Below are 10,659 nucleotides of genomic sequence, written 5' to 3'. Positions count from 1 at the left end.
CTGCTGCGCGCGCCGTTCCCGCCCTTCGCCTCAGGCGAAAGCTCCGCCCCTCACGTCGGCGCGCGGCGTTCCCGCCCGCCGAAAGCGTCGGGGGCGTGCCGAAAGCGTCGGGGGCGTGCCGAAAGCGTCGGGGGCGTGCCGAAAGCGTCGGGGGCGTGCCGAAAGCGTCGGGGGCGTGCCGAAAGCGTCGGGGGCGTGCCGAAAGCGTCGGGGGCGTGCCGAAAGCGTCGGGGGCGTGCCGAAAGCGTCGGGGGCGTGCCGAAAGCGTCGGGGGCGTGCCGAAAGCGTCGGGGGCGTGCCGAAAGCGTCGGGGGCGTGCCGAAAGCGTCGGGGGCGTGCCGAAAGCGTCGGGGGCGTGCCGAAAGCGTCGGGGGCGTGCCGAAAGCGTCGGGGGCGTGCCGAAAGCGTCGGGGGCGTGCCGAAAGCGTCGGGGGCGTGCCGAAAGCGTCGGGGGCGTGCCGAAAGCGTCGGGGGCGTGCCGAAAGCGTCGGGGGCGTGCCGAAAGCGTCGGGGGCGTGCCGAAAGCGTCGGGGGCGTGCCGAAAGCGTCGGGGGCGTGCCGAAAGCGTCGGGGGCGTGCCGAAAGCGTCGGGGGCGTGCCGAAAGCGTCGGGGGCGTGCCGAAAGCGTCGGGGGCGTGCCGAAAGCGTCGGGGGCGTGCCGAAAGCGTCGGGGGCGTGCCGAAAGCGTCGGGGGCGTGCCGAAAGCGTCGGGGGCGTGCCGAAAGCGTCGGGGGCGTGCCGAAAGCGTCGGGGGCGTGCCGAAAGCGTCGGGGGCGTGCCGAAAGCGTCGGGGGCGTGCCGAAAGCGTCGGGGGCGTGCCGAAAGCGTCGGGGGCGTGCCGAAAGCGTCGGGGGCGTGCCGAAAGCGTCGGGGGCGTGCCGAAAGCGTCGGGGGCGTGCCGAAAGCGTCGGGGGCGTGCCGAAAGCGTCGGGGGCGTGCCGAAAGCGTCGGGGGCGTGCCGAAAGCGTCGGGGGCGTGCCGAAAGCGTCGGGGGCGTGCCGAAAGCGTCGGGGGCGTGCCGAAAGCGTCGGGGGCGTGCCGAAAGCGTCGGGGGCGTGCCGAAAGCGTCGGGGGCGTGCCGAAAGCGTCGGGGGCGTGCCGAAAGCGTCGGGGGCGTGCCGAAAGCGTCGGGGGCGTGCCGAAAGCGTCGGGGGCGTGCCGAAAGCGTCGGGGGCGTGCCGAAAGCGTCGGGGGCGTGCCGAAAGCGTCGGGGGCGTGCCGAAAGCGTCGGGGGCGTGCCGAAAGCGTCGGGGGCGTGCCGAAAGCGTCGGGGGCGTGCCGAAAGCGTCGGGGGCGTGCCGAAAGCGTCGGGGGCGTGCCGAAAGCGTCGGGGGCGTGCCGAAAGCGTCGGGGGCGTGCCGAAAGCGTCGGGGGCGTGCCGAAAGCGTCGGGGGCGTGCCGAAAGCGCCGGGGGCGTGCCGAAAGCGTCGGGGGCGTGCCGAAAGCGCCGGGGGCGTGCCGAAAGCGCCGGGGGCGTGCCGAAAGCGCCGGGGGCGTGCCGAAAGCGCCGGGGGCGTGCCGAAAGCGCCGGGGGCGTGCCGAAAGCGCCGGGGGCGTGCCGAAAGCGCCGGGGGCGTGCCGAAAGCGCCGGGGGCGTGCCGAAAGCGCCGGGGGCGTGCCGAAAGCGCCGGGGGCGTGCCGAAAGCGCCGGGGGCGTGCCGAAAGCGCCGGGGGCGTGCCGAAAGCGCCGGGGGCGTGCCGAAAGCGCCGGGGGCGTGCCGAAAGCGCCGGGGGCGTGCCGAAAGCGCCGGGGGCGTGCCGAAAGCGCCGGGGGCGTGCCGAAAGCGCCGGGGGCGTGCCGAAAGCCGAGATACAGGAGCAGGGGCGGCCTGAGCTCGGGCACAGCGTAGAGGCGGGATTACCAGGAGGGAGGGAAATGGGCAGGCAGGCACATGGAGCGGCAGACAGGCTCGCCGAGGATAACAATGCCTGGGAACTGGCCAGAGAAAGCTGTGGGCAAAAAGAGACCCCAAAGCCGATCTGAAACAAGAACTGAACAAGGAAAATAACAGCGCTAGGTTACAGGAGAGAAAGGGAGGATGAAACAAAGGAAGGAGAGATTGCAGGACCAAGCATCTGGAAGAAAGAAAAAGGGAGAGCTAGAAGAAGACACAAGAGGGAGTGGGAGCAGGAACGAACGAGAGCAGAAGTACAGGGAAGAAAAAACCAACAAAAATCATAGCAGCATGGGATAGAGAGGGGGCCAGGGGACAGCCCAAAACGTCCAAGAGGGGCAACAGGGCCCGAGGGTCCGCGACTCACCGCAGGTGTCGCTCTCAGCGCTGCCAGGAAAAATTTGCCAATTCAGACCCTTCTTTCTCCTTCTCTCCTCCCTTCCTTTTCTGGAGGTGCAGTCGCTCAGCTGCCCTCCACCTCAAAGAACACGCGGGTGTCTCTCGGCTCTTACAAAACGCAGCTTCCTGCACGTGTGGCCTCGCTCGCACGCTGCGCGGCCGTACCGCGCTCTGGGTGACGCGCACGGACCCTGATCGCACGCTGGCGGTCCGGCCCGCTGCGGACTGTACAGAGGGCTCCTGCCTCGCCCAGAGAGGCAGGCTCTCTCTTCCTGCAGTGGAAGGCAGCTGCTGCCCACATGCCCTTGATTTTCTTCTTTCCCTTTCTCAGGCCTCTGCAGCTTCAGCTGTGGCAGCTCCTGTCCACAGCCAGAAAACGTCCCAGGGGCCTGTCCCTTCTCACCTCTCTGCTGCGAGGAGCACAAGGGCAGGCAGAGAACCCCACACAGTTCTGAAGTGGGTCCAGTCGACAGCATCCCCAGGGAAGGAACAGGCAAGCGCGGCCCCGGTGAGGCCTCTGGGAGAAGGTGAAGCGACTGCCGTTATTACCGTAGATCGCCCCTGGCCGGAGCCCCCCTTCCACAGGGGCTCCTGCGGAGGCGCCAAGGGCCGGCTTGCCGCCATCCCCGCGGGGCTCGGGGGTGACCCGGGGCTACGGGACGGGCTTCAGGGTAGAGGTGCGAGACCTGGGGCCAGGACACGGTGCGGGCGAGGCCAGTGCCAGCTCAAGGGGAGCTCTGGCAAGCTGGGGAGGCACCCGGCACCAACCCCCGGGGGACACCCATCTTCTTCCCCTCTGCCTTTGTCCCAGCTCTCGGGTAACTCCCTGGGGCTCCCCCGGCCCGGATCACCTCCAGCAGAGCGGAGGCCTGACACAGCAGGCGGTGTGAAGCTTCCTGCCCCACCGCTGCCGTGTGGCCAGTGGGCAGGAGGGGCCCCCACACCTGCCAAAGGGGCGGGCTGGCCTCACCGGCGGCCTCGGCCCTCGCCCACCACCAGGAATCACGCCCAGCAAGCCTCACGCTGCGGCAGCAGGAAGGCGGCTCTGGCGGTGCCGCACACCTGTGCGGGGCCGGCGCTGCAGTCCTGCCCTTCGCGCACCGAGCGCCCGCCGGCAGCGTGACGTGGGGCGGCGGCGGCATTTCCTTACCAGGAGGGGGCACCGAGCGTGGCCGCACCCCCCCACGGGCATCGGAGCATCGCACTGACGTTGCTGGCGGGCGGCAGCGTGGGGCACGGGGCCACCTCTGTGTCGCCCACCGACAGCACCGTGTGGCGTTTGCCAGGCAGCGGTGGTGAGCGCGGGCGAGCGCCACCCCCCGCGCGAGCGGCGGCCGAGCGGCACGTCACTGCGCACACGCTCTCGAGGAACGGGCACGACGCTTGGCGGGGAGCAGCTGGAAGCCCCCGGGAATCCACGTGAAAGCGGCAACAAAACTATCCCTCGTGCTGCGCCACAGGGGCCGCGGCGGTAGCGAGGACTGCGCCGCGCTACGGGCGCCCACGAGCGGTGCAGCTGCCTGGCAGCCGAGTCTGCAGAACCTACAGCTCCTGGCACGCGCTGGCCAACGCGGCACGGCCGCCTGCACGCCAAGCGCTGTAAGACCCCGCATCCCAGCGTGACCCAGGGAACCAACGCGGCTGGCCAGAAACCCCACACGCCAGGACCACAGCTCCCGCTGGGTTGCGAGAGGCAGTTTTCTCTGCTTTCTGACCCTGCAGCAACACCGTTGCTCACCCCTCCGAACCCCCACCAGTGCACCCAGAAGCCTCACCACCGGCTCGGGGCAGCCCCTGCCACCACCTCCAACGCTGCCACCCTGCAGGCACCGCCATCCTCCCCAGGAGCTGCCAGCTGATGGCACGGCTCCACTCACCTTCTCCCTCGGTGCAGCCAGGGCCCAGCAATGCTCAGCGACTGCTCTGCTCCTCCCTTGGTTGACACCGACCCCTCCGACGGCTGCCTTGCTCTTAACAGCAGCACCCGCCCCTCCACCCGGAGCAAGCCCTTTACAGGGAGGGGCCGCTGCCATCAGCCTCACTGCCCACACCTGGGGCCCCTCCAGCCCCAGCCCACAGCTGGAGGCCATCACCCACCCCCACAGAGCATCATCACACCTCCCAGCCCCTCACCTGGGGCAAAGGAAGCACAAAAGGCAGCCGGCAGCCAGCAAGTGTTTATTCAGTCACACACAGAACAAGTCCCAGAAGGGAGTGAGTCTGCTCCGGGGCTCAGGGCCCCTAATGCTGCCCCTGCCCCTGGCACACCTTGGCGCTTGTTCCCGGAGCCACGCTCCTCAGTCCAGCCGGGAACAGTCAGTCGGTTCCTGGAGCAACAAGCTGCAGGGCAGAGCTGGAAACTGCCAAACATGAGGAGAAAGATGCAGGACACAAGAAGACAGAAGAAAGGTGGCAGCTAGCTGACTAGTACAGGGGTAGAGAGAAAACAAGAGATGAGCAATGGGGCGGTGAGAGGATGGGGACAGGGAACCCAACGTGGATATGCAGAAAAAAAAGCAGCAGGGAGAGAAGAAAACAGGCAGCAGAAAGAAGGAGGAGGAGCAGGACAGAAACCAACAAAGAAGGACGAGGAGCAGCATAGAGATGCAGAAAAAAAAAAAGCTGGGATGGGTGGCACAACAGACATGGAGGGGAAAAAAAAAAAGGGGGGGAGCAGGGAGCTAGACCAAGCAAGATGGAAGAAAGACCAAAAAGCTCCAGAGAACAGGGCACAGAGGGAGGAAAAAGCAACAGCGATGGGGAGTCAGGACAGCAAACCATGGGAAGGAACACAAAACAAATCACATCGCTACATGTGACAGGGCAGAGAAGGAAGAATTAGGAAACAGGGACAGAGACACAGAAAAAGAGAGACCTGGAGCCAAAAACTAATCCTGATGCATACAGAAAGAAGGGGGGTGGGGGTGGGGGGGTGTATTCTAAAACAGGGGAAACAGAGACAGAGAGATGGAGAAAAGACAAAAGCAATAGACTACAAGGCATCGAGAGAGGAATTACTGAATAGTAACAGAGCGCCAGCCAGAAACAGGCCACAAAGCAGCAAAGATCACAGGGGGTACGGGGCACAGAGGAAGGAATTCGCAAACCCGGCACAAGGAGCCAGACAGAGAGAGAGCGAGGCAAAAATTAAATGGTGAAAAGAGACAGACCGCAGGGCAGAGGGAGGAATTGATAAACAGGGACAGGGCACCCGACAGAGCATGATGGAGAACAGGGAAAAAAAAAATAGCAGCAAGCTACAGGGAAGAGGGAGGAATTAAAGAACAGTGACTGGAAGACAGACAGCGACACATGGAGAGAGAGAAGACAAAAGAGCGATGGGCAACAAGATGGATAGGGAGGAAATGAAAAACAGCAGAAGGGAGTCAGCCAGAGAGAAAGACACCGAGGAAAAAGGCCAGACACCGAGGAAAAAGGCCAGACAGTCTATGAGGGACGGAGGTAGGAATGAAAAACGGGGGACAGGGAGCAGGAAAGAGAGAGATGGAGATCGCAGGGAATAGCAGCGGGTGCAGGAAGAAGAAAGGGGCATCAATAGGAACAGGGAGCTGGACAGAGAGGGATGGAGAAAGGCAACAAGAGCGGCAGGGTACAGGGCAGAGAAAGGGAAGACCTACAAGATGGGGACAGGGAGATGCTCCAAGCAAGACGGAAGATACAGGTGAGCAAAAAAAGTTGAGCAGCACCAGAAAGAGAGGAGTCTAGGAGAAAGACAGGGAGGGACCAGGCCACACAAGAGGGATGAGAGGGGCCCAAGAGCTCGGGACTTACTGCAGTTCTCCGCGCTGCCAGGAGAATTTGACAGGTCAGACTCCTCCTTCTGTTTGCCTTCTCCCTTCCTCTTCTACAGCTCCAGGTGCCTGGCTGTCCTCCACTTATGAGAAGATGTAGGTGTCTCACAGCTCTTACGAGATGAGGCCTGCTAGACACAGAACCTCATTCAATCACACACTACGTGCAGGAGTAGGACAGAGGAAAGAGAGAGAAACCGAGAAGTGAGGAGCAGAACGGAAGGATCGAGAGAGAAATGGACTGAGGAGTGATGCAAAAGGTACAGAACAAGCAGTCAGAAGTGCAGACAGAAAAAGAAAAGGGAGCAGCAAGACAAGAGAGAGAAAGTGAGAGAGAAAGGGGGAGCAAGGCAGAAGAAAAGAAAGAAAAGATATAGAGAAGAAGAAAAAAAAAAATCACAGCATGGGAAAGAGAAGGGCGGGAAGGGACTGGGACATACAAGGGGGGCGACAGGGCCCCGAGGGCCCGGGACTCACCGCGGCTCTCGCTCCCGGCACTGCCGGGAGAACTGGACAGGTCAGATGCTTCTTTCTCCTTCCTTCCTCCTGCCCCTCCTCTTCTTCTGAAACTCCACTCGCCCGGCTGACCTCCCCCTAAAAGAATACGCGGGTGTCTCTCGGCTCTTACAAGACGTGGCTTCCGACACACGCAGCCTCGCTCGCTCGCTCGCTCCGCGGCCGTTCCGCGCCTGGGTCCGGCCCGCTGCGGACTGTGCAGAGGGCTCCTCGCTCACCCGGAGAGGCAGGCGCTCTCCTCCTGCAGGGCGAGGCGGCTGCTGCCCACATGCCCTTGACGTTCTCCTTCCTTCCCTTTCTCCGGCCCCTCCAGCTCCAGCCGCGGCGGCTCCCGCCCCGCTGCCCACGGCCGGGAAGGCTCGGCTCCGCCCGTCCCTTCTGGCCCCCGAGCCGTGAGAAGCGCCAGGCCGGGCAGAGACACCCCACGCCAGCCCGAGCTGGGCGCAGCCGGCGGCATCCCCGGGGCAGGAACGGACACGCGCGGCCCCAGCGCGGCCTCGGGAGGGGGCACGGAGGCGGCAGGGACCCTTATTGCCGCGGACCGGACCGGCCGCAGCCCCAACACTCACCTCCGCCGCGCACGCGCACTCCCGGGAGACGCCGCCGCCGCGCATGCGCACCCCCGGGCCGGGGGCACACCGCGTCTCGGGGAGCCGCGGGCAGCCCGCGGGAAACCGCCACAAAACCGCGTCTCGGGCCGCGCCGCGGGGCCGCGCCGGTACCGAGGGCTGTGCCGTGCCGCGCGCGCCCGCCAGCGCCGCAGCTGCGGGGAACCGAGAGCGCAGAAACTGCAGCTCCCGGCGTGCCCCGGGGAGCCAACATGGCCGACCGGAAGCCCCCTGCACGTGACTACGGCTCCCGCCGCGCCGCCCGCGCACCCGGAAGCCCGGCCGAGCGCAGCCCCGCGCGGCTCCGGGCAGCGCCGCCGCCGCCCGGCCCCGACGCGGAGCGGCCTCCGCCCCCGGTCCCGCCGCACCTTTCCCCGCAGCCGCCCGGCCCCGCTCCTGCCTCGGCTCGCACCGGCTCCTCCTCCAGCACCGGCCCCGGACAGGGAGGGGTCGCTGCCTGCAGCCTCCCTGCCCGCCCCTGCGGCTCCTCCGGCCCGGCCCACGCTCCCCCCCCTCCCCCCCCCCGGTAACTATAGCGACCAGCACCGTTAATAAACGCCGGAGATGCCCGTCGCTCCTCCGAGCTCACGCTCTATGGGCCGCCGGTCCTCCGGTCGCGGGGCCGCCGCCGCGCACGCGCACTCCGGGGGCCGCCCGGCGCAGCCGCACGCCGCAGGTCGCCTCTCCCCGCCGGGGGAACCTTCCCCGGGCAGCGGGAGCAGCCGCTGGGCGAGACCGCTCCGGTGCGCGGGCCGACGGGACCAACGCTGCCAAATCTTATAACCCCCCGGAGAGGGAGGAGCTCCGGCACGGCCGCAGCGCAGGGCAGCGCAGTCTCGCCTTGTGACCCAGAACTCAGCGGGGTGACCGAAGTGTCGGTCAGAGCAGCCTCAGGGCTCTTCGGACGGGTGGAAGGGGGAGGAAAGCCTGTGACAACGCGACACGGGAGCGCAGAGTTGTTTTAAGGACGAAACAGCGTAACTTCGGTCCCTGGGAGACCAGTACAGTAACTATTAAAAGCACACGTATTGTTAGATATTTTTCCTAAACTCACATTTATCCAATTTAGTTTTTCAAATCCTGGTGATAGCAGAAATAGTTTTTTAAAAAAACCCAGATAAATCCAGGAACATTTCTGCCCGCGTTCAGCCGCTCTTCTGGAGCGTACGCTAGGAGCTGGAGAACCCGAGCAAGCTGTCTGATTATATTTACGGCAGCTCTGGCCCCGACAGCTCCCCCGTCCGTCCCCTTGCCAGGAACTAGCGCCGCGGCGGCTACAGCTCAGCCCAAAGCCAAACCGACACCGACCTCGGCTCTGGAAAGCGCCACCTCATCTCCCCCCGTTTTGCTGATTAGGGATATCAATTCAACTCAGACACCGGAGTGAAAGGAGCAGGCGTATTTTATTAGAAATAACTAAATAACAGAAGAATATGGAAAACACGCAGTCAGGAAAGACGGAATAGTGCACTCACACAGATAGGAAAATACAGGGTAACGCATCAAATCCTGACTGCCTGAGAGAGAGGGAACAGCGATTAAAAAAGATCCCTCAGCACCTGCACCCGTTGCCATCACCCAGACCCGCAGGCAGCCCCGGTTACAGCGAGGGTTTGCAGAGCCTTTCCCGGCAAGTGGGAAACCCTACGCGGTGCGTCCACCCGTAGGTGAGGCCTCCAAAGTCGCTGTGAGCGGGTCCACCCTTCTATACCCCAAAATCGGCAAGCCAGAAGAGCTGGCACCTTGGTTTGGAGCGGAAATATCTGGTTTCAATCTCACATTAGATTCCCCCGGAGCCTGGCCAGGGCTCAGGGGAGAAGCTAAGGGAGCTCCTCTGCTTACCCAGGCAGACTAGGTGCAAGGGCTCACGTCAGGCCACAGGGCCAGACTACGGTCTCCACGACCCGGTTATTTTATCCCCACACAAAGAAAGATAAATGTACATTCAAGAGAGCTACGTCTTCCACACCTGTTTCACTAACGATGACATACTGAGTGAGCAGCTTCGGCTCAGGGCCTGTTGTTCAGGCTTCAATACTTCCACTTTTTACATCGGAATAGGTGGTTGGTTATCACTTAGTAAAATACCTGTTAGCACAATGGTTAACAGTTACAAAATACACAGGACTCGTCTACAAGTCAACTCTGGCTTGGCCCTATTGTCCAAGCCTTAGCGCTTCACCCCGAGAGTCCCCTTGCAAGCAGCCAGGACCAACACACGCCGCAAACATTCCAGCGGCTGCCAAAGGTTAAAATCCCACGCGCAGCGCCACGTGGCAGGCAGCGGTTAAAGCCGAGTTGGGCAGAAAAGGAGCTAAATGGGGAACACGCAGTTGGAGAAAGCATCTGATTGAGTACTTGCTCACGAGGCAAAGAAAACATCCCCAAAGGGGCAGGGACGCTGGAGGCGACCACAGCCCAGGTGACAGGGAGATCCCCTGCCCAGGAGGGCTTTCTCTCGCCTCTTTGCCGGACCGCTGCCGCTACTCCTCCCGCTCGCTCTTGCCTCGCAGGTCCTTCTGCACGCGGTGGATGTCTCTCCCTTCTTCTCCACGACCAACTGCTGCAAGAGCAGGAGAATGCCATCAGGTCTGAGAGCGACGACGGTCCTGGGTGAGAGCTGGCCACAGCACCACCTGAACACCGGCTGCCCTCACACAGCCCTATACCCCCGCCCCCCCGAAAAAACCTCACAGATCGGCTTTTCTTACCCAATCGGTGCTCCGGTGCTGCCACACGTGGAGTCGCGGCGGGCGCTGGAGCTGGGCTCGGAGTCGGGCACTCTGGGCAAACGGAGCTGGGCATGCAGAGCGGCGGCCACCGAGGCTGCGCCCCTGCTTACAGGGGGCTCGAGCCGCTGCCGGGACTGCAAAGTGCCCGGGACTGCAGGGCACGGGCCAGGCCCCGACTTACAGGGCAGCCCCGGTCCCAAAGGCCCACGAGGCCCCTCCTCTCCGCTACAGGGGCACCCTGACCCGCACCCCGCTAACAGGGCCGCCACCCCACACAAGGCGCCAGCCAAGCACTATCGAGAGTGCTGGGCGCTGTCTGCCCTGAAGGCAGGTGAATCGGCAGCAGCGGCCCTTTCCCAAGAGGTTCTGGGGGCTGGGGAAGCAGAACTTCCCGAGGGGGGTTCCTCATCGCTTGGGAGAAGCTGCCGCGTCACTGCGGAGCAGCTGGTTGCAAGGGGCTGGCGGCTGAGGCCCACCCGTGCTGCCTGTCCCCCTAAATCTCCCCCTGCCCTGCCGTACCCCTGTCCCCTCTCCCTCTATGCTTTAAGCCCCCAGGCCGCCGGGCACCACCAGGTGAGAAAATGGGGTCTGAGGCGGCTCAGGCCGGGGCAGGGGGCAGGAGGGAGGAGGGAGGGCCAGGGGCCAGAGCACGCTGAGGGAAGGTCCCTCAGGCGGCCGGCTTCCCCGTCGTCCAGGC

The 10,659-nt window shown here is 64.3% G+C and overlaps 1 long non-coding RNA gene across 1 annotated transcript; it reads right to left on the bottom strand.

Moving 5' to 3' along the window:
• Window positions 1–4,485: 4,485 nt before the first annotated feature.
• On the bottom strand, window positions 4,486–7,127 carry LOC141964692 (uncharacterized). Its single transcript, XR_012634372.1, has 3 exons — window positions 6,584–7,127; window positions 6,087–6,234; window positions 4,486–4,654 (listed from the first exon to the last, which is right to left on the bottom strand). It is a non-coding gene; the product is annotated as an uncharacterized LOC141964692 (long non-coding RNA).
• Window positions 7,128–10,659: the final 3,532 nt, after the last annotated feature.

This window comes from Athene noctua, chromosome 11 (genome assembly GCF_965140245.1).
Source record: "Athene noctua chromosome 11, bAthNoc1.hap1.1, whole genome shotgun sequence".
NCBI classification, from domain to species: domain Eukaryota; kingdom Metazoa; phylum Chordata; class Aves; order Strigiformes; family Strigidae; genus Athene; species Athene noctua.
The sequence above is the reverse complement of the archived record's forward strand: the minus strand, read 5'-3'. Positions and strand labels throughout refer to the sequence as shown.